This window comes from Pleurodeles waltl, chromosome 6 (genome assembly GCF_031143425.1).
Source record: "Pleurodeles waltl isolate 20211129_DDA chromosome 6, aPleWal1.hap1.20221129, whole genome shotgun sequence".
Classification (NCBI taxonomy): Eukaryota; Metazoa; Chordata; class Amphibia; order Caudata; family Salamandridae; genus Pleurodeles; species Pleurodeles waltl.
In genome coordinates this window covers 1,303,099,401-1,303,123,392 of record NC_090445.1, presented here as the reverse complement: position 1 = coordinate 1,303,123,392, position 23,992 = coordinate 1,303,099,401, and positions in this window count along the sequence as shown.

The window sequence follows — 23,992 nt, the reverse complement described above, 5'->3', positions numbered from 1 at the left end:
TAGGGATTGGTAAGAACCCTACCAAAGATCTCCTTCTTAGCCTTCTCCTTGAAAGTGACCAGAATCAGACTGGTCAAAGCCAGGATCAGGAGGTAGAGGAGCGGGGTAACCAGGTAGAATCAGGAGAGGGCCCTGAGGACTCTGGGGAGGTTATTTCCAAAGACCTTTCATTTAACAGGCCACCTAGTGAAGCGGGTAGTGGGAGGGGGTTACACATTAGTAGGGCACCTTTCACTCCAAAAGGCCAGGTCACTATGGTTCAGGTAGTTAGAGAAAGGTCCACTTCTGCTAATTCTCACATTACCTCTATGTCAGAGAATTCCCAAACCTCCCACTCTGAGGATAACACCCTTGACGGGGAACTCAGAAAGCTGAGGTTAGAAGAGGCCAGACTGAAGCTAAGACAGCAGCAGTTGGCCTTAGATAGGGAATCCCTAGATGTAGAGAGGGAAAGACAGACTTTGGGGTTAGTTCACCATGGTGGCAGCAACAGCAATCTTGATAGTCATCCTGTTAGAGAAACAGATTCAAGAAACCTGCATAAGATTGTCCCCCCTTACAAGGAAGGGGGTGACATAAACAAGTGGTTTTCTGCACTTGAGAAGGCCTGTATGGTACAGTTGGTCCCTCAATGGCAGTGGGCTGCTATCTTGTGGCTGTCTTTCACTGGCAAAGGTAGGGACAGACTGCTTACTGTCGGGGGAGTGATGCCAACAACTATAAAGTTTTGAAAGATGCACCCTTAGATGGATTTGGCTTAACCACTGAATAATACAGGATAAAGTTCAGAGATATCAAAAAATAGACCGGCGCTGCCTGGTGTGCGTGGAAAAAAACCACGTACACCAGGCAGCGCCGGCGTTGGGAAAAGTGGCGCTAGGGCGTCTTAAAAATGGTGCAAGTCAGGTTGACGCAAAAAATCGCCTCCACCCGATTTGCGCCATTTACGCCCAGACGCCATTTACATGACTCCTGTCTTAGTAAAGACAGGAGTCATGCCCCCTTGCCCAATGGCCATGCCCAGGGGACTTATGTCCCCTGGGCATGGTCATTGGGCATAGTGGCATGTAGGGGGGCACAAATAAGGCCCCCCTATGCCACCCAAAAAAAAAAAAAGAAATGTATACTTACCTGAACTTACCTGAATGTCCCTGGGATGGGTCCCTCCATCCTTGGGTGTCCTCCTGGGGTGGGCAAGGGTGGCAGGGGGGGTCCCTGGGGGCAGGGGAGGGCACCTGTGGGCTCATTTTGAGCCCACAGGCCCCTTAACGCCTACCCTGACCCAGGCGTTAAAAAGTGGCGCAAATGCCCGGGAGTATAAATACGACGCATTTGCGTCGCCGTCATTTTTTTAGACGGGAACGCCTTCCTTGCATCTCATTAACGCAAGGAAGGTGTTCACGCAAAAAAATGACGCTATTTGCCCATACTTTGGCGCTAGACGCGTCTAACGCCAAAGTATAAATATGGCGTTAGTTTTGCGCCGAATTTGCGTCTAAAAAAAAACGCTAATTCGGCGCAAACGGAGTATAAATATGCCCCCAAGGCTCCCAAAACCACAAACCCAACTGCATCCACTAGTGCCCCTAGTAGTAGCAGTGGTGGTGGGAAGAACACTACAAATAGCCAATCAAAGGGTGTAGCTGGGATCACCATTGGTAATGTAGTTGGGGTTGGTCTAGTTAGGGAGACCACAGAGGCTGTTTTAGTCTCTGATGGTGGTATTGATTTTGCCACTTTGGTTGCTTGTCCCCTTAACATGGGTAAGTACAAGCAACAACCCCTAATAAATGGTGTTGAGGTTGAGGCCTACAGGGACACAAGAGCCAGTGTCACCATGGTGATAGAGAAACTGGTTGCCAGTGAACAACACCTACTTGGTCAGCAGTACCAAGTGACTGATGCTCATAACAACAATCTTAGCCACTCCATGGCTGTTGTGAATCTCAACTGGGGGGGGGGGTAGTTACTAGCCCAAAGAAAGGTGTGGTAGCCACTGATTTACCTGTAGACTGCTTACTAGGAAATGATTTGGAAACATCAGCTTGGGCTGAAGTGGATTTGGAGGCTTATGCAGCAATGTTGGACTTTCCAGGGCATATCTTTGCTCTCACAAGGGCTCAGGCCGAGAAGCAAGGAGGACAGGGATACTTGGATCCTGGAAAATGGACCAAGTGCTCCCAAAAGCTAGGGGTAGAAAGGGTAAATCCTTGCCCACTATCCCTCCCTCTCCAGAAGATTCCACTTTAGAGGAATCTTCTCCCTATGCAGAACCTACACCAGATGTTGCAGGGGGGCCTGCTAGGGAAGAGCTGAGTGTGGCACAGCAGACCTGTCCCGGACTAGAGGTTTTAAGACAGCAAACTGTCAAAACAGCAGAATAGGGATATCACTAATAGCCATAAAGTCTATTGGGAAGACAATCTACTCTAGACTAAGTCAAGAGACCCTAAACCTGAAGCTGCCAGGAGATTGGTCATCCCTTTGCAAAATAGGGAGTTTATTCTGTCTTTGGCTCATGATATTCATTTGGTTGGGCATTTGGGCCAAAGTAAAACTTGGGCCAGACTGGTTCCATTGTTTCACTGGCCTCATATGTCAGAGGACACCAAGGAGTTTTGTCACTCCTGTGTGACCTGCCAAGCCAGTGGCAAGACTGGTGGCACAGCTAAGGCCCCCTTAATTCCACTCCCTGTGGTTGGGGTGCCCTTTAAGAGGGTAGGGGTTGACATAGTTGGCCCCCTTGACACTCCAACAGCTTCAGGAAATAGATGTATCCTAGTAGTAGTGGACCAAGCCACTAGGTATCCTGAAGCTATACCCTTAAGGGCCACTACTGCTCCTGCAGTGGCAAAAGCCCTTCTGGGAATACTTTCCAGAGTGGGTTTCCCTAAGGACGTGCTATCAGAAAGAGGTAGTAACTTCATGTCTGCATATCTCAAGGCAATGTGGAAGGAGTGTGGTGTTACCTACAAGTTCACCTCCCCTTATCATCCACAAACAAATGGCATGATGATGGGACTCCCTGAAAAACTCAGGAGGAGATGGGATGTCTGTTACCATGCCTCCTTTTTGCTTATAGGGAGGTACCCCAGAAAGGAGTGTGCTTCAACACCTTTGAACTCTTCTTTGAACACCCTGTAAGAGGTCCCCTTGCTCCTGTGGAGGAGGGTTGGTAACAACCTTTAAAAACTCCCAAACAAGACATTGTGGACTATGTACTTGGCCTCAGATCAAGGATGGCTGAGTACATGAAAAAGGCCAGTAAAAACCTTCAGGCCAGCAAAGAGCTCCAAAAGCATTGGCATGGCCAGAAGGCTGTCCTGACTCAGTACCACCCAGGACAGAAGGTGTGGGTATTGGAGCCGGTGGCCCCAAGAGCACACCACGACAAATGGAGTGGACCCCATTTCATTGTGGAAAAGAAAGGTGAGGTCACCTACTTGGTGGACCTGGGCACTGCCTGAAGCCCCCTTAGGATGCTTCATGTCAATCGCCTGAAAACTTACTATGACAGGGCTAACTTAACCGTGGTCATGGCCACTGATGAGGGACAGGAGGAAGAAAGTGACCCTCTCCCTGACCTCTTCTCCACCACTTAAGCTGCTGGCTTAGTGGAGGGAGTAGTAATTGCAGATTGCCTTACTGCTGAGCAGAAGGACAACTGCATAAATCTCCTTGACCAGTTCTCTGACCTACCTGGTGTGAGCACACAATTGACACTGGAGACAGTTTACACTAGCCTAGGGGTCCATTCATGGTTCGCATTCCACTTTCTTACAATATGGTTTGTGTTGTCCCTAGCCCTATTGCATCCATTTGTATTTTACAGTGTTTGCACTACTTTCTGACTGTGTTACTTTTCTGATTTGGTTTTCTGTGTATATTTTGTGTATTTTACTTATCTCCTAAGGGAATATATCCTCTGAGAAATTTTTAGCACACTGTCACTAAAATAAAGTACCTTTATTTTTAATAACTCTGAGAATTGTCTTTCTTATGATATAGTACCTATATCATATATGTGGTATAGTAAGAGCTTTGCATGTCTCCTAGTTCAGCCTAAGCTGCTCTGCTATAGCTACCTCTATCAGCCTCAGCTGCTAGAACACTACTACTCTACTAATAAGGGATAAATGGACCTGGCACACGGTTTAAGTACCATTGGTACCCACTACCCGCCAGGACAGCCTCCTACATTCTCCAATGCTTATACATCAGCAAGAGAGTCCATACCCTTCTTCATCATGCAGACAAAAGCAAACGCCCACTGGTTACAATTGACTAGGTGGGAAATGCCCAAGATGATGAACAGCACTGAACTTGGCCTTAATTCTTTCCAAGGAAAAACTAAGAGCCATCTGCCTCATGATGATTCAAGATCAATATGTTTTGGACTGGATGATCGCAATGGAAGGTGGGGTGTGTACAAAGATCGATGCATCCTGCTGCACATTTATACCAGGAAATGACAGGGACAATGGGACTCTAACTCTTTGTGAGTCAAGGCCTCTTTTGTCATGGTCAGCCCTCACTTTTTGTGTGGTATTTGATGTGGTATCAAGTTGTTATTGCCCAGGGCTCCTGCTATCCAGATTCCTTGTGCCTCTTTCCCTAAAACTGTTGTGATGCATTAGTACAATTGACTGCCATTATAAGTCTCTAGTAAATGGTACTTAGGTATCCAGGACATAGGGTACTAAGAGTAGGCCCCTGAGGGCAGCAGCACAGATGATTCCACCCTCTAGGGATCTGCATCCAGAAGCACTCTGCACTGTTATTGCAGGCTGAGTGTTCTAATTCAGTCCTAAAATGAAAACTTGACATGACACACAGCCTGTTTGCCCTGCCCACTACATACTGCAGGCAATATAGGGAAGTCACCCCTCTGGCAGGCCTTCTAGCCCTAAGGCAGGATTTATTATACTGTATGTGTGGGGATAGATGCATGAGCAATATGCCCTTATTGTGTCCCAGCCAAACCTGAGACATAGTAAGTGAACAGCTAAGCTATTTTAATACCTGTGCTGGGCCCTGGTCAGTACGAGTTTCATAGCTACATGACAGATACTCTGAACCCTGGGTTTTTTGACATCAAACAACTCAGAATGATCAATTCAAGCTGGTACCAACATTGGATTTATCTCAAAATGTACGCAGTGGTCAACTCAGAGGTGCCACCTGAAAAAACTAACTAACCTGGCATGGTTGGTAGATGGTCACAACCAACTGCCATCACTAGACAAGATTCTGGAGCCCTGGGGTGAGATATCCTGCTCTCTGGGCCCTAGACTAAAGCCCTTCCAGGATGGGAGTGCAAACACCCCCTCCCTCAGGAAAATCCACTGATGTGCTAGTGAGCTTCAAAGGGCTTATCATCCTTGAAACTCAAACCCCAAGCCTGCTCCTAGCGACAAATGGCTGCCCCCATTTCAAACCCCCACTTTTGGCAGGAGCAATGGGGAGAAACCACAAAAAAGACAAGAGGAGTGGTCAGCCCCAGCTTGCACTCCCCCTAAGGTGTTGCATGTGTGGTGACCCCTCCATTTCATTTTTCTCGATCTTGCATGGAAGGAAAATAGCCATTGAGGTGTAGGGAAGTGACCTCTGCCCACAAGAAGTGGTCACTTAGTGGGAGTAGCCACCCTAAGGTGGATGACCCATTGGTCACTACTAGGTACTTCCCTAAATGCCCACTAAATACAGTATTTAGTGGGCATCACCAGACCAGAAAATCAGATTCCAAGGACAAAAGAAGACCAGCAATAAAGAGTACCCAAGGCTTAAGAACTTAAGCCCTTCTGCACAGGAAGAAGGTGCAAAACCCTGCCTACTACACCCAGAACTCAGCAATTTTCATTGAAGGGTTGCTTGGACATCAGACAGACACAACAAACCCCATAGGACCTCCACACTTCAAAAATTGCCAAAGATCTCCCTCCAGATTGAAGTCATCACTGAAGGCCACTTTACTGACTGGCTGGCGACCATGGAACCAGATGCTGCAGCCAGACCAAAATACACCCAACTGACTGTGATGACAAACTTTGCCTGAGTGCCAGGTTTGATGGCACTGCACCCTCCTGCAGCTGAACCCCTCCATTGCCCCAGTTAGTAGTCACCTAACGTCAGACAACTAGAAGGGCAGTCCACACCGGACTGAGAAAGGAAAAAATTGAAGCCCCAGTTGAGGGACTTCAGGAACCACCAGGACCTCCCACCAGAGTGCCCCTGCTGACCTGCAAGAGACCCTCAAAATGAGGCAAATACTGCTTCAAAGGGTACCTTTGCACACAGGTCCTGACTCACCAATTTGCTCTGCACCCGTCAGCCTTGTGTCCGTCACCAAAGATCCAGCTGTGCACTCATTGTACTCCACCCCTGGCAACTTTAGCACTCCAAAGGGATCCACCTGACTTACATTTGGTGTATCAGCAGTGGGATAAAGCCATTGCATCTGCCCTCACCACTTTATCAATTTGTGACCTCACAAATATCTCTTCAAATTATTTTTAGCTTAATTGTTTTTCTTTTTCAATTGGCTAGAACATTTTGCAAATGTTTAAATTATTATCAGGGCCTTGGTTATGGTCCCTACAACAATAGCAAAACTATTAAAGTCCTTAATTTAGTTGCCCTACTCAAAAAGGGGTTCTAAATTTATAAAAAGGTCCCAACTTTAGTAAAGTAAACATGTCTGATACAGAGAAACAGAGCCGGGAGCTCAACCTGGCCCTTACCAGGCACATAGCTATGACCAGCTAAGGAAACTCTGAAGACTATATGAAATTCCTACTGGAAAAAGTCCCAGTGCAGATAAGCTTAGGCTTCTGGTGGGCTAGCATGAAAAGTTCACCCCACTGATGAAAGAGATGATGAAGTTTCTAGGGAAGAAGAAGACCCTGTGAAAAATGGGGAGAAGATAGCTCCTCTAGCCACTACACTAGTGCACCCACAGAGGAAGACCTGACCTTAGCCAGGCTGACCAAAAGACTTGCTTTAGAGAGAAACCCTTCGGAGATTGAAACAAAAAGAAAATAATTGGGCCTAATATTCATCTCTGGTGGTAGCATCCAAGTTTTGAAAGAGAGACCTTTCGATCTTAAATTCACAAATAGAGTTCTCCCTCCCTTCATAGAAGAGGATGATTTAGTGAAATGTTTTTCTACCTTTGAAAGAGCCTGCCTTGGGAGGGAAATTGAGAAAAAACCCTGGGGCACACTGTTAAGGAAGTTATTCTCAGGAAAGGGCATTGATAGGCTCCTAACACTGAGGGGGATTCTAAATCCTATGACCTTATGAAGGGTACCTGATTAAGAGTTTTGGTTTTACAACTGAAGAGTACAGAATAAAGTTCAGGGAGGCTTGGAAAACCCAGAGCAAAACTTGAGTAGAGTTTGTGGACTATTCAGTAAAAATGCTGGGTGGTTAGTTAGATATTAACAAGGTACACGATGGGTTTTATAACATGTTCATGAAAGAGCATCTACTGAGTTATTGTTACAATGAGAGGCTATGTCAATTCCTGGTAGGCCAAGGTACACTTCCCCTCAATAGTTGAGAAGGAAGGCAGACCACTGGGTCAAAACAAGGGTAAACAAAACTATCACTAGTGGGAAAGACCAGACGAAAGAGGCCAAAATGCCCCCCTAAGGGAAAGACCGGAGACAAAACTAAAACAAAGAGACTTCTCAAGGGCCCCACAAACCTGCAAAGGAGGGTGGGACTGTAGGAGGCTGTCCTTGTTTGTAGTGGGTACCTAAGGTACTTACACCTTATACCAGGTCCATTTATCCCTTATTAGTGAAATTTAGACATGTCTAGAAGGCAGGCTCTCTAAGAGTAGTGTGGATGAGCAGCCAAGGACTAACTAGGAGACATGCAAAGCTCATGCAATACACAGTACTTGCACACATGAAAGAAAATACTGAGTATTACAAAAATAAAAGTATTTTCTTTTGGTGACACAAATGCTAAAAATACCATAGGGACTATACTCCCATAGGAAATAAGTAATACACAAATTATTTACACTGGTATGCAGGAATAGCTGTAAAAACTATTAGAAAACAGTGCAAATATTAAAAATCACAATAGTTAGAAATGGGCCTAGAGGGAACACAAACCACATACTAAGAAAGAGGAATGAGAGTCAGTTTACCACCTAGGTAAGTGCAGTGTGTAGAGAGGCGCTGGGAGTTTTAGAAAACACCAAAGGTAAATAATTGAACCCACCCCAGATCCCAAGAAAGCAGGAGTAAATCACAGTAACTTTCCTAGAACACACAAGAACACGAGAAAGAAGATTATTCAAGAACCAGAAGACCTGTAAAACACCAATGATGGATTGCTGGACCTGAAGACCTGTGGAAGAAAATGACCAAGTCCAAGAAGCACTGAAGAGTCCATGGAGAACAGGAGCCCTGCTAACCAAGATTAAGGTACAAAAGAGGAGCCACCAGTGAGGAACAACAGTCAGTAGTGCTCCAAGAAAACAGATGCGGCTTCCTGTTTGGTGCAGAAGATGTCCCTTACTGGATGGATGAATGCAGTCTGGTTTGCGTCCCTTTATTTGGCCAACAAGCCTTGGCACATGCAAAGCACGCTGTTAACAGAAAATGGCACTGCCCAGGACCAGGAGGGACCTGGTGGTCTCTACCCAGAAGGGGGAGTCAGAGGGAGCTCTCAGCAACTCATAGAAACCTCAGAAGACCAGGAAGCCTGCACAGGAGTCCCACCTCACAGGGACAAATGAAATGCTGCAACCGATAGGGATCCCCTGGAACCCGATGCCCTGGGTACCTGGGTGCCATATACTGGGGACTTATAAGGAAGCACCAGTATGCCAATTGTGGGTGGAATACTGGATTACCAGTATCCTATAACCATAATTTAAGGGAGCTAGCATAACTACAGGGGTCCTGATTAGCAGAATCCTAGTGGACACAGTCAAACACACTGTCAAACAAGCCAAAAGTGGGGGTACCCTTGCTAGAAAGAGGCTACTTTCCTACAGGGCCCGAGACTCCTCACAGCCTAGGGGTGGGTGCAAAGATAAGAAATTTGATTCCCAACAAGGCTTAGTACTATGACTGCAAAACCAGAGGGCATCAAACTGAAGATTCTAGCTGTCAAAACAAAACAAATGCCTCTAGCCAACATGTAGGAAATGCAGTTACTAATCTCCAGATGGGATCAGAGGTATGGCCTGATCATGTCAGTGATCCCACAGAGGCAATGTTAGTCACTGAGGGAGGGGTAGAATTATCTTGTGCTACCTGGCCAAGTAATATGTAAAAATACAGGCATCACCCTCTGATTAATGGGGTGAAAATTGAAGTCTTGAGGGACACAGGAGCTAGTGTTACAATGGTAATTCAGCACTTGGTCCACTCAAATCAGTACTTGGTAGGGGAGTCTTATCCTGTCACCAATGCTGACAATGAGCCAAAGTTCCATCCCACGTCTATGGTGAACTTTGATTGGGTGGAAGTGGAAGGGCAGAAAGAAGTGGTTGTGTCCCCATCCATTCCAGCAAATTGCCTGCTTGGAAATGACCTGGAACATTCCCCCTGGGCCGAAGTAGAACTGAAGACCAAGCAGCCATGCTTGGGATCCCTGAATGGGCCTGTGCCATGACTAGGGCACAGTTTAAACTTCAGAAAGAAAAAGGAGAGATGGCTCCTGAGATAGTGGACCAACCTCCGAAGAGAAAGGGCATGAAGACTGGGGAACCAGCTTCAAATCAGATCACACATCAGAGCCCCTTTTCCTTGTAAAATGACTTGCCATTCCCGAAGGGCACTGAAACTGCTGAGTTCGGGCCTTACCATCCAGAGCTCTTGGGTTCAGGGGAATCCTCTAGGGAGGATCTGTGCCAGGAGCAACGAACCTACTACACCCTTAAAAGCCTGAGGCAGCAGGCTGCACAGGAAGAACAGGGTAGTGTCTCTGGTACCCACAAGGTTTATTGGGAGGATGGGCTCCTGTAAATTGAGTCCAGAGACCCCAAGCCTGGTGCAACCCTAAGAGTGGTAGTTCCTCAGTAGTTCAGAGAGTGTCTCCTCACTCAAGCCCATGACATTCCCCTAGCTGGACATTTGGGCCAAAATGAAACTTGGAATAGGTTGGTTAACCACTTTTAATTGCCAGGAATGTCCCAAAAAGAGAAGAACATTTGTCAGTCCTGCACTATCTGCCAAGCCAGTGGCAAAGCAGGTGAACATATAAAGGCCCCCTTAATGCCAGTACCTGTGGTTGGGGTTCCCTCTGAAAAGGTAGGGGTTGAAATTGTTGGCCTCCTTGGCCCTCAATCAGCATCAGGACACATATATACGCTAGTGGTAGAGAATCATGCCAGTAGATAACCTGGGACTATACCCCTTAGGACCATTATTGCTCCTGGGTATTTTTACCAGAGTAGGGTTCCCTAAGGACGTAGTATCAGACAAAGGCTCTAACTTCATGTATGCATACTTAAAACACATGTGGAAGGGAAATGGTGTGACTTATTAGTTCACTACCCCATACCATCCTCAAACAAAGGGGATGGTTGAGAGATTAAACCAGACCCTAAAAGGCATGATTGGAGGACTCCCTGAATAAACAAAGAAGGAGATGGGAAGTGTTACTTCCATGTCTGATTTTTGCCTACAGGGAAGTGCCACAAAAGGGAATAGGATTCTCTCCATTTGAACTTTTGTTTGGACATCCTGTTAGGGGACACTAAGTCTGGTGAGGGAAGGGTGGGAAAAACATCTCAAAGTTCCCAAGCAAGACATTTGTGGACTATGTACTTAGCCTACGTTCAAGGATCGCAGAGTACATAGAGAAAGCAAGCCAACATCTTCAGGCCAGCCAGGAACAGCAATAGCTCTGGTATGACCAAAAAGCTGCTATGGTGGAATTCTAACCAGGGCAGAAAGTTTGGGTGTTGGAGCTTGTTGAACCAAGGGCTCTCCAGGGCAAACAGTCTGGGCCCTATCTCATTCTTGAAAAGGAAGGGAAAGTCACTGACTTGGTAGACTTAGGTAGTTACAAAAATCCCAAAAGAATCATCCATGTCAGCCACCTAAAACCGTACTATGAGAGAGATGATGTGATCATGTTCCTAGTTTTTTTGATTTTCCATCTTCTCCATTTATATCTACAATAAACAAAATACCAAAAAATCCAAAATGATTTTTTAAAAAACACAACAAAGGCTCTTTTCAGAACTATCCAATACTGTCATTTTCTATTGTAAACTCTCCCTTTTTAAATTAAAAAAAACAACAATCTCCTGCAAGAGTGTTGCACAAAGTCGAGGACCTTATCAACCTGACAGACAACAAATTCAAGATTTGACTTTCTTTTCATTACAAGAAGTGAGTCTCACTAGAAAATTTTTTGTGTTTTTTCTAATGGGTTTGTTTCTGTGTTGCTTTGCAAGAAGTTTGTATTTTTTTTTCACATAGCGCAGACAGAAGAAAGGGTACTTCAGAAAAATGATGGATTCTAAACTGGGAAAAACTATGACTAAAAAGAAGACTTAGGGCCAGATGTACGAAAAATTTTGCATGGCGCAAACTGCGAAATTCTCAGTTTGCGCTATGCAAAACGCGCATCGCGATGCACATTCCCATTTTGCGAGTCGGTAACTTGGTTACCGACTTGCAAAATGGGAATGCGACTCGCAAATAGGAAGGGGTGTTCCGCTTCCTATTTGTGATTCGCATTGCGATGCAGAATTGCTTTGTGACCGCGAACACGGTCGCAAAGCAAAATTCGCAGTTAGCACCCATGTGAAGTGGATGCTAACCCATTTGCAAAAGGGAAGGGGTCCCCATGGGACCCCTTCCCCTTTGTGAATGGCTCTAAAAATATTTTTTCAGAGCAGGCAGTGGTCTTTCTCGAGTGTATTGCAACTCGTTTTCCTTTAAGGAAAACGGGCTGCAATACAAAAAAATAAAAAACTGCTTTATTAACAAAGCAGTCACAGACATGGTGGTCTGCTGTCTCCAGCAAGCCACCATCACTGTGAGTGCAGGGAATCGCAAGGGGGTCACAAATTGCGATCCACCTCATTAATATTAATGAGGTGGGTCTTTCGGACCCCCTTGCGATTCGCAGATGGTGTCAGGGACACCATTCTGCATATGGGTTTGCGACTCGCAAATTGCGAGTCGCAAACCCATTTCTTACTACACCTTAATTCCTAGGAGGGCATTTGCGCTCTTTTGCCAGCTTGTCATGGGCTGCTGCACTCACTTCCAAAGAGAAAATTATTGTCTTGCAAAGACAACACACAAGTGCTTCATTCACGTAGATTGGGTTGTTAATAGCCTGACTTGCCACAACCTGAGATGGTGCTGACTGGCCTGGTTGGAGAGATGTGGAGGTACCTGATGAAACATCTGGCTCTGCACTCCTCTGCATCTCTGCATGGGCTAGACACTGGGAATTAATTACCCTTAGGTGGTACAACATTTCTGCTGTCCCTATGCTGTGCTATTTTCACGTGCTCCTACTGAATTCTTTATGACACCGTTTGCATTTTTCATGCTTGGCAGAAACCCTTTTCCCTCTAGTTGCCATCTCAAAGAACCAGCATGCAATAGATGCCTTAAATATATTTTTGTGGATGTGTCTCTACTCTTGTGGGACGCTTGCAAACCTCTCATGAGATGCTTGTGCGGTTGTGTACAGATCAATTCAGTTTTACAGTGTTGTATATGTAGTGTCCTCCTCAACCCAGTAGCATGCAAAGACATCACCACCCACAGAGCTCTTCATTAAATATCTTTATTTCTTCACATCCAATCACACACTAAATCACTGATTATATCATATCCCTTAATAGCCACACCTTAACACCTCCAAGCAATTGGCAAACATCTTCATCTTGCACTTTCGAGATGTGTCTAGGGCCAAAACCTTATTGATGTCCAAGAATCGATCCATTGTCCACTGTGGCAAGTTGGTTCCAATACCTTTCCTAAAGAGTACAGTGGCTGGTCTCTCACCAGTTGTGGAGTAAGGAGTTGAACAATAAGTGCAGAGCGTTGCGCACAGGGCTTGCTTTAGTTCAATTCCCTTCATTGTCACTCACTACATTACTTTCTTCATTGTGCCCATGAGTCATACAACAGTGCTATTGGTTTGAGGCCACAGAAGCTTGCTCTTTTGATGCTTGACATTTAGTTTGACTAGAAACTCATGGAACTCTCAACTGTTGAATGGCAGGCCATTGTCAGAATTAAGAATGGCAGTATAACCCGTGCTGCGAAGATGTCGTCCAGTTGCTCGATGTCCTTGTCATGTGTAGTCAATGACATTTCCTCCACTATAGAAAGTGATGATGTTCATTTCCTAAGGGCCGAAAGAAATCAACAGTGACTCTTTCCTAAGCCTGTGTAGAAAGGTCAGACATTGTCATTGAGTGTTGATTCAGGGGAAGGACAATTGCAAAGATGGCATTCCATTAATTCCTTCTCAACTCGTTTGTTTAAGCGCAATAACCACATTCTGGGCATGATGTAGAATTCTCCTGCTAGTTTACTTCATCACAATGAAGACAAATATCCCATGCTCCGAAATCTAAATCCCATTATGTTTTATGGGATTTAGATGATGTCAGATGAATTATCCATCACTGTTGAGATAAAGTATCCGGTCCGCCTAGCTCTAAATCAGGCCCTCTGTCTCTAAGGGCTCTTTTAGTGACTACAATGCCACGATGAACCTCATGATCCAGTGCAATGACTTGCTGCCATAGGCTCTCAGGTATGACAATTCTTGAGCCTCTCAGCACAAATCCTTCCTTGGTTACAGACAGTTCATCCTACATATTTTTAAACTTTTGAAATTTAAGGGCCTATTTATAATGCTCTAGTGCAACCTTGCGCCACGTTAACATAATTATTTTTTACGTTAATGTGGCCCAACGAGGGGGGTGTGGCTAGCCTGCTGGCAAATTGGCCATCACTCTGTGAGGCTCCACCAAGCTGGGTGACTACTTTGACATTTATCCTGTCAAGAGGCAGTGATTTATATAAAGAACTGGATGAACACCGAAAATAAGCTCCAGCGCTCCTGACCTCCTGGTTGTGGGTTCTGGGAGGCTCCTCTGCTGGCTTTGCGGCACAAGCATGAGGGACAGGCCCGGGCCCGGCTGGGTCTTGGCCCCTGGGGGCAGGTCCCGGCTCGCCCGGCTGCAACGGTTTCTGCGGCTGGGTGGGGAGGAGTTGTCGCTGGAATCCTGGTGTGAATGCTGGCTCGGTGACCTCCTGGATCGAGACTGCCATCTGGCGGGCTCCTCTGCCCCTGGCTCGGAGGCGGAGTAGGCGGCGATCGCCTGCTGGCCCTGTTAGCTGAGACGCAGTGATCTGCCCTTTTCTTGACTCTGCCGGGGCTTCCTGTTGCTTGCCTGTCCTGGGCCACGTGTTGCTCAGTGAGTTGCCGGAGTGGAGAGGTGGCCGATGGGTTCTGTCAGTGGTGGCCTAGGGGAGACTACTGAGAGGAAGGGAGCCGTGTATGCGGTCGAGATGAGCTGGGGATTGATTGCCGCCTTCGGGTGTGTACTTTGAGACTCCTGATTCCCTGGCGTGTTCCCCCTCTGGGGACCCGGTGGGGCCCTGATTGCCGTGTGAGAGATCCCGCCGGGTAGGAGCTGCTGAGTATTGTTGCGGCTGGCTCCCCTGGCTGGAGGGAAAAGGAATAGTTGGCGAAGACACAGGGTGGGGCCCCTCTTTTTTGTGTATCCCGCCTAGAGAGGCACTTGGGGGACCGTCGGTTACTTGGAACTTCTGCCGGCCGGTCTGGCCGGGTCGCCGCCGGATGGCACCTTTTGAGATCTTTGACACCGGTTGGACTGAGGTGAGACAAGACTGTGATAGGAATAATATTTTCACCGGACGCTTTGCTGAAGGGTGAGGTTTGCTCTTGCTGGCTGTCGCTGAAACTAAGCGTGGTGGGGCCTTTTCTGATGAGGAACAGTAAGGCCGCTGGAGGTCTCCCCTGGTGATGCCGGAATTGGATTCCGCGCCAGATCGGGCCTATGGAGGGGGGCTCAGCTGGGAACCACAGGCAACTGCTGATATGGGTAGGACGGACCAGAGACAGGCGAAGCTCTCCTTTGATGGAGGGCGGAGGAAAGGAGGTTCTTCCACTTTCCATGCTGGGGAAATGGCGTCAGAGGACGGAAATGCAGAGGTATCGGTAAAGGCTATGTTCTTGAATCTTAAAAGCAGTCTAACTGGTATTGATGCTAAACTAGATCATCTCACTGAACAAATGGATCGTATTAAGGCCAGGGTGGATGATCACAACTCTCGCTTCGATCAGCTGAAGACGCGTACCTCCGAAATTGAGGATCAGTGGCAAGGACAATGGGAACAATTGCTGAGAATGGAATGGGTGCTAGAGGTAATACGCCACAAAAATGAGGATTTAGAAGCGAGGTCGCAATGAAATAACCTCAGAATGATTGGCCTTCCCAAGACCACAGATATGGGCAGGATGGAGGACTTCATAGAACACCTACTTACTGATCGGTTTCCTGATGGCTTATCCCGGATGCTGGTAGTGGAGAGAGCTCATAGATATCTTGGACTGAGACCTCCCCCTGGAACTCCTCCGTGGCCCGTCATGATTCGTCTCTTGAACTAGGGAGAGATGCCCGGTGATGTATAAAAACTCTGAACTTAACTTCTTTCGGGACTATACCGCAGGGGTGCAGGTGGGGAGAAAAGCCTTCCTGCCAGTTAAGCGATCCCTTGGAATGACGGATGTGCGTTTATCCCTCAGTTACCCCGCGAAGCTCCGGATACAGCATAGAGGGAAATTCCACTTCTTCACGGATCCAAAGCTGGCAGACAAATTTGTAAAATCGCTTCCGAAAAAAGCTGGAACCATGAATGCATGAATACAGTCCTAGTGCCAAACATGCAGAATTACGTGACAATGACTAAAAACTTCCGAAGTCGGCTAGGCGGAAGAAACCAAAGATTATATGGGAGCGCTGGGACAGTAATCATTCCCCTTACACCGCTCTGACTATATACTCAATGCTTGGCCCGCTGCTCTCCCCCATCTATCCTCTCGGATGGAGGGTGGGTGGCTAGTTTCGGCCCTTGGATGAATCATGTTGCTCTGTTATGGTATTTGGGATGGCAAAATTGGGAAATGGGTGGGTGGTTTCAGCTTTGATCCAATTGGGGGGTCAGCTTGGGTGGGGGTAGGACTGTTTATACTGGGTTGTTGGTTCTTAATTTTGTTTAGCAAGTTTATTTATTTTTTATTTTTTGCGTGCAAAGGCGGAAGCTTTAGGGAGCTCGGGGGCGCAGAACGTTGATTTGGTTACTTGAATGGCACCAGAGCAGACGTCTATGATTCATTGCCTCACCTGGAATGTTCGTGGCCTAAATGATAGACGTAAGATGCGCCTTGTGTCTGCTTTTGCTAAGCGCCAGAATATTGATGTATGTATGCTGCAGGAGAAGCATTTGGTGACAGAAACGTTACATTATTTAAAAGGAGGATGGATTGGTGAAGCACATGGCGTGGTATATTCGCGATATGCGCTGGGGGAGGCGCTATTGCTGCGGAAGGGGCTGCAATGGCGCACATAGTGAGTGATAATAGATCCAAATGGACGCTACGTGATGTTGAGAGGTACACTGCTAAATAATCCCTGTAAACTGGTTTCTGTCTATGGCCCCAATGTTGATGACCCAGACTTTTTCACTGCGATTTGATGATTGGTGGGCTCGCTGGGTGGGGGTGCAGTGATATGGGGAGGAGATTTCAATGGGGTACTAGATCCAGAGAGAGATCGGGAAAGCATGTTTAGGGCTAGGCATACTGCTGCTGCTAGAGCCTTAGCTACGATTATGACAGAGGGCAATTTGGTTGACATATGGAGGATGAGGCATGGAGATCGAAGGGACGGCACATGCGTAAATTACGTGCATTGCAGTTGGTCCCGAATTAATCGTTGGCTGGGCACGCGAGATGTAGAACTCTGGACCCGCACGGTTACACATATGGCCCGCACACTGTCTGACCACTCTCCTGTCTTTTTAGAGTTGGCGGTGCCCAGGGGTTTGAATGCTGCCTTCACTTGGTGGCTACCTCAGGGTGCTCTCCAGGATACTGCGATTCGATCAGAGGTCTGAGAGGCTATTGTCCAATACTTTAATGAAAACAAAGGTTCTGTCAGTTCAGTTGGAATGCTATGGGAGGCCTTTAAACTGGTCATTCACGGAGTTTGTCTCTCAAAGAAGCATGGAGTGTTAGGCTCGCTGCGTCGAGAGTTAGTCAAGCTAGAAGGGAGAATAGTTGACCTGGAACGGAAGTTGGTACAGGACTGGTCGGGAGATACATTGGCGGAACTGAGAACTGCAGTGTCACTATATGAGGAGGCTGCGGGTCGCGAGGTTTGCTTTTTGGGGAAACATGCTAGGGCCAGGCAATACGGGGAGAGAGACAGAGCCGGGCGAACACTGGCAAACATGCTGCACAGACCATGGGCCAATGGTTATATCACTGAAATTGACAATTCAGATGGCGAACGAGTAACGGGATCGGAGGGGGTCATAAAAGTTTTTATCACATTTTTTACACATCTGTACTCCTCGACCTCTGGGTTAAACGTTGAGGCTGCACAAGACTATTTTACTGACATTAGCCTACTCTGGTTTGACGATGCACATAGAGCCTACTTTGACACACCCTTTTCCCTGGAGGAGGTAAAGGCGGCAATAAGCGGCCTACCTGGAGATGGGTACCCCGGTTTGGATGGACTAACTTCTGCCTTCTATAAGGAATTTTCTGATATACTAGCCCCACAGCTGTTGGAGGTGTACGCCGAAGCGATGGAGGTTGGGACCCTTCCCACCTCCCTGAGGGAGGCGTTAATTGTTACGATTCTCAAGCCCAGTAAAAATCCAAATAGTTGCAACTCATACCGCCCACTCTCCATGATCAATATGGATAATAAGATTCTGGCCAAGATGATTGCGGCTCGATTGAAACCATTGATGCCAAGACTGGTATTGCTGGACCAGGCGGGTTTTGTGCCCGGGCGCTCGACGATGCACAACCTGCGAACCTTCTTTGCCGTAAGAGGCTCGCTTGCAGCTGATGAGAAGGCAGCGGCAGTGTTCCTGGATGTTACAAAAGGCATTTGATTCTTTGGAATGGAAATATCTATTTGCGCAGCTCAATCAGTTAGGCCTTGGTGTTCGATCTGTGAAGCTGCCCCGGTTACTGTACACGCACCCGGTAGCTTGCCTGCGGATAAATGGGAGTGTATCTGACCCCTTCCCGGTGGCACGAGGGACGCGACAGGGAAGTCCCCTGACCCCATTGCTTTTTGCTATAGCGATGGAGCCGCTTGCGGCATATTTAGGACAACATCATAATGAACAAGGTTTAGGGATCCGGCAGAGGCCCATGTTGATCTCAATGTATGCTGACGACATTACGTTATACATCCAAGACCCTGAGACCAATCTTGATGTTCTATTAGACAAGAGTGTGTGGTTCAGCACCTTTTCCGGTATCATGATCAGTTGGTCAAAGTCGGTCGTACTGCCTCTTTCTTCTATGCTGACGAGTTTTACGTCCCGATATCCCATTGAGTGGGCAGGGTGTCCTGTCAGCTACTTGGGGATTTGGCTGAGCTACGACTCGAATAGCAATTGTCAAAATGATTGTGCTACCTAAGTTTTTATATCTTTTTATAAATCTCCCGATATTGCTCACAGTCGTCTTCTTGCGACGCATTTTCTTCGGCGTTGATTAAATTGGTGTAGGCTGGTGGACAGCCCAGAGTTTCCTGGGAGAAGCTGACACTTCCCTTTGAAATGGGCGGTCTTGCCGCTCCTGACCTTGAGCTCAGGCTCAAGCGCAAGCTAGCGATATCCGCCACACCTTGCACCTGAAAACGAGGCGGTCTGCCCTGACGAACTATTGCATATACTTGGCAGTATGTTGCGCGCAGGAACCCGTCCAACGACTACGGTGGCAAGTACGTCTAGAGCCTGGGAGGCACTATTGCTCTGTTCTGGGATAAAGGAGATCTTTGCTCCAGCGCTGCAAGTGCTCGCTATTGCTGAGGAGGGTATGTACAAGGATAAACGGCTGAGGGACTTTCTAATAGATGCAGACCTTTCGCTACTGGGAGACTGGTTTGTAGAGGGGAGGTTGATCTCCTTGGAGGAGGCACTCAGGGAGAAGGCGGATAGTGCACTACACCAATTGTATGTTTTAAGAATTAGAGCGATGCTCCGCTCCCAATTCTCGGAACTCCCTGCCACTCCAAAGATCTGTCAGGCAATGGAAGTGCTATGGACTGCACAATCACCGCGTAAGTTAATTTCTAAACTATATAGAAGCGCACAAGAACAGCAGAGTACCCTTGTGGTGTCTGCTAAAGCAAAATGGGAAACTGAAATCGGGGAAGTCATCTCTCAGGAAAAATGGAAAAAATGCTGCGCACATATGAGGGCACTGTCCCCAAACTACCAGCTGAGGCTTATTCATTTTAAATTCATACATTGATTATATTGCACTCCCAGTGGTGTTCATGCTATGGGACTGCGCGCAGATGCTAATTGTGAAAGATGCCGTGCGTCGGACGCTGACTTTCTGCATTTGGCATGGAACTGCGATGAAGTGCACAACTTTTGGCTGGGAGTGAGGTCTGTGATCGCGCAGATGACTGGGGTAGAGTTGCCACTTTCCCCTGCGGTTGCGTTGCTTGGTATGATAGAGGAGGTCCCACCGGTACTGAGGAGACTGGTTGGCCTGATATTACTCTTGGCCAAGCGTAGAGTGGCGATGTGCTGGGGGCGTGGCCGGGCCCCGTGCAGATCTGACTAGCTCAAAGATGCTGTATTCTGCCAAGAGCAATTAACCACTTACTGGGAGTTGACCCCTGCGGGATCACGTCCAAGAGTTATCTGGGCTCCCCTGCATTCATTCCTGGTAGCTTAGTATCAGAGAATGCTGTGCTCTCAGTTACTGGGCATACTAGCTAGTCATCATAACTAGAGCTGCTGCATGTGTGCATTTTAAGAAGCTAGATGGACCAATGGGTTGCATGAATGAGTCCCCCCTTATCCTTTAACTTTCCCGCAATTCTGCCTGTGCACCGTAGTGTAGCTGTATTTGCCCTGTAAATATAACTACAGTGAGAAGTGAGATTAAAGATGTACACCTGAATATTGATTCTGGGGGGGTATGCTCTGATACTGCTGGGCACACAACTGTTTTAGTTACGAAAACTCCTTTCTAGAATAGCCCGAACATATGAGGGGGATTTTGCTTGTCGATTGATCTCACTCACAATTATGTGCCAGTATATTGGCTTGACAATGGTATTTTAATGTTGGGCATTGGTTGTATTTCTGTTTGTAAATTGAATAAATAAATAATAAAAATTTTAAAAAATGCGGCACAACGAAACTGAAATCCCCATGCCGTATTTACAGGGTGACTTAATGCATACATTGCACCACTCTGAAACCCTTTGTGCTACATTATGCCTGCGCCAGGCATAATGTATGCAAAGGGGGCGCTCCCCCATTAAGGGAAATGGACAAATGGCGTAAGGAAAACCAAGAGATTTCCTTGCGCCATTTTTTATGGCACTTTTAACGCCTGCTCAAGAGAAGTTGTTAAAATGGGGTTTCCATTCTTTAGAATGGGGCCCTATGTAGTCTGCAGGAGTAGTTCTAATCTTTTGGCGCAACTGTATAGTACATCAATAGCATCATGCGAAATTGCAATGGTGCGCTGTATTTTAAATACGGCACACACTTGGTGGTGGTAGGGGTTGCTAAGGGGCGCAGGGAAAGTGTTGCTGAACTCGCTGCAGTGCCACTTTCCATAAATCTGCCCCTTAATTGTATCCACCAGAGGTTAAACACTCTTCTTCATTGACTGAACTGAAATTATGTATCTAACAATGAGCTCGTGCTTGTCTGTGTTAGTAACAGCAATTGTCTGTTCAATTAACAATACTGCTGGTATGCTGCACTTTTGAGTGAAGTTGATGTATTCTTCATCTGTTTTAGATGTTGAATGGAGTCTGCGTAAAAGCACACATGAAAAACAATCAGCAGGGTTCTGATCTTTACCTGGCTTTTGCATGATCACTTAGTCACACTCTTGCAGTCATAACCCCACCTCTTAATGTCAGTGGGCATGTTGGCTTTTGGATTCCTAAAGATAGTGAGTTGCGATTGGTGGTCTGTAACAGTAGTAAAATGCTTTTCATATAGAAACAGACAGACTGTCCTTCTCCAGCTGAGATTAGGCTTGTTCTGTGTCAGACAAGCATCATCTGACATCATGAATGAGCGAAACAATGCCCAGAGGCATCAAGATGCTAAGTGCTGATCCTGAAGGTACCCCTGCCTAATATCCTGGTCCAGGCCACAATGTGTCTCTGAGCATTCGGATGACCATTATGTTGAACAATGATTACCACAATTCCACATGGCTTGCATCTACGGTGATCTCAGTATGTAGGTTGGGGTCACAATAGGCAATCTCACTATCACTCTCAATTTCATATTGTAGGAGGCTGGCCTGGTTTGTAGTGGGTACCTAAGGTATTTACACCTTATACAACATCCAGTTATCCCTTCTTGGTGAAATGTAGGCATTATTCTAGCAGCTTAGGCTGTCTAGAGGTAGCTGTAGCAGAGCAACGTAGGCTGAACTAGGAGACATGCACAGCTCCTGCAATATCACTATAGTTACACAGTACTTATACACAATAAAGGACAATACTCAGTGTTACCAAAAATAAAGTTACTTTAATTTAGTGACACAAGGCCAAAAATATCTTATAGGCAATACTCCTTCTGGAGGTAAGTACTGTACACAATATGTACTCTAGTAACCAAAATCAGGTAAGTAAACAGTCCTAGAATAGTGCAAACAGTATAAAATACAATAGTTTGCAATGTGCCTGGGGCAACACAAATCATACACTAAAATAGTGGAATGTGAATAACAAATTCCCCCCTGAGCAAGTGTAGTGTGTAGAGGGGTGCTGGGAGTGTAGGAAAACATGAAAGATAAGTAAAGTACTCCACCCCAGAACCCAGGAAAGCAGGAGTAAAGTACAGCAAGTTTCCTCAGGACACACTACAAGTCGTGATGAAGGATTTTGCAAGAACCAAGCAAGACTGCAAGCAACAAACAATGGATTCCTGAATCTGAAGACGTGTGGAGAGAGGAGACCCATTCCAGAAATCAAAGAAGAGTCCAGGAAGGACAGGAGCCTCTGCCAAACCTAGAAGAATGTGCAAAAGTTTATTCTCCTGTCAGAAGAAAAGTTCAGAAGAGCACCAAAGAAGATGGCTACGGGTTCCTGCTTGGTGCAGGTGATGTCCCACGTCGATTTGTTGGATGCAGATTGTTTGCGTTGAAGGAGTCCACCAATAAGCCTTGATTCAAGCAAGTACCCGGTTTACATAAAAAAGAAGCTGCCTGGACCCAGGAGGGACCTCCGGGTCTCAACTCGGACTGAAGAGACAGAGGGGGCTCTCAGCACTTCAACGAAACCTCAGAAGAGCAGGGGGCACCCACGTGAGTCCCCGAACACAGGGACAAAGAAGATGCAAAGTGCGGTCAACACAGCACTACACAGGGAGGTCCCACGCCGCCGGAGAACAACTCAGGGAGCTGTGCATTGCAGGATAAAGTGTTGTGGACCTGGGGTACACTATGCACGAAGGATTCTTGGAAAAAGTGCACAGAAGCCCAAGGAGCTGCAAAAGATGCAGTGCACAGGGAAACTGTCGCAGGACGAGGAGGAAAGCTCTTACTTCCACCAATTTTGGACAGCTGGACCTTTGGACAGTCTGGGTCACTTGAGTCCATGATCTGTGTTCCAGGGAGTAAGCTTGTCATCAGGAGAGGAGTCCCAGAATACCGGCTATTGCTGCAGAAGGGTGCCTGCCGAAGCAGGGAAGTGACTCCGTCACTCCACGGGAGATTCCTTCGGTTCTTCTGGTGCAGGGTGAAGATAGGCAGTCCTCAGAGCATGCACACCTTGGAAACTGTTCTAAAAGCATGCTGGAGCTGATGTTGCAGGTCACAGGAGTCATCCAGGATACTTTGTTGCAGTTACAGCGGTTCCTGGAGCAGTGTGTAGTTGATCTGACAGTCAGAAGCTAAAGCAGAGAACGCAGAAGAGTCCTGGAGGAATCTTGCGAACCAAATCTGAGGAGAGACCCTAAATAGCCCTGAGAGGGGGATTGGCTACCTACCCAGAAATGCACCTATCGGTCTGTGATGTCACCTGCTGGCACTGGCCACTCGGAGATCTCCAGAGGGTCCCCACACCTCGGGATCGAAGAAAGATAACGCCAAGGACACTCTGGAGGAGCTCTGGGCACCACCCCTGGGTGGGTGACAGGGGAGTGGTCATTCCCCTCTCCTTTGTCTAGTTTCACATCATAGCAGGGACTTTGAGTCCCTGAACTGCTGTAGACTGGATTATGTAAGGAGGGCACTGATTGTTCCCTTCAAAGCATTTCTAGAGGCGCAGGGATGCTACCCATCCCAAGCCTGTAACACCTATTTCCAAAGGGAGAGGGTGTAACATCTTCCTCCCAAAGGGAATGCATTGTTCTGCCTTCCTGGGATTGAGCTGCTCAGTCCCTAGAAGGGCAGAAATCTGTCTGTGAGGTGGCAGCAGCAGGAGCTGCAGTGAAACCTCAGCAAGCTGGTTTGGCAGTATTGGGGGTCCATGGTGGAGCCCCCAGGCTGCATGGGATTGGCCCCCCAATACCAGATTTGGACTGGGGTACAATTGCATGATCTTAGACACCTCAAATGGCCATATTCGGAGTTACCATTGTGAAGCTACATATATTTATTGACATATATTAAGTGCACACTTAAAATGGTATCCCTGCACTCACAAAATCCAGGGAATAGGCTATGGACAGAGTGGGGACACCTTTGCTGGTGCAAGTGTACCCTCACA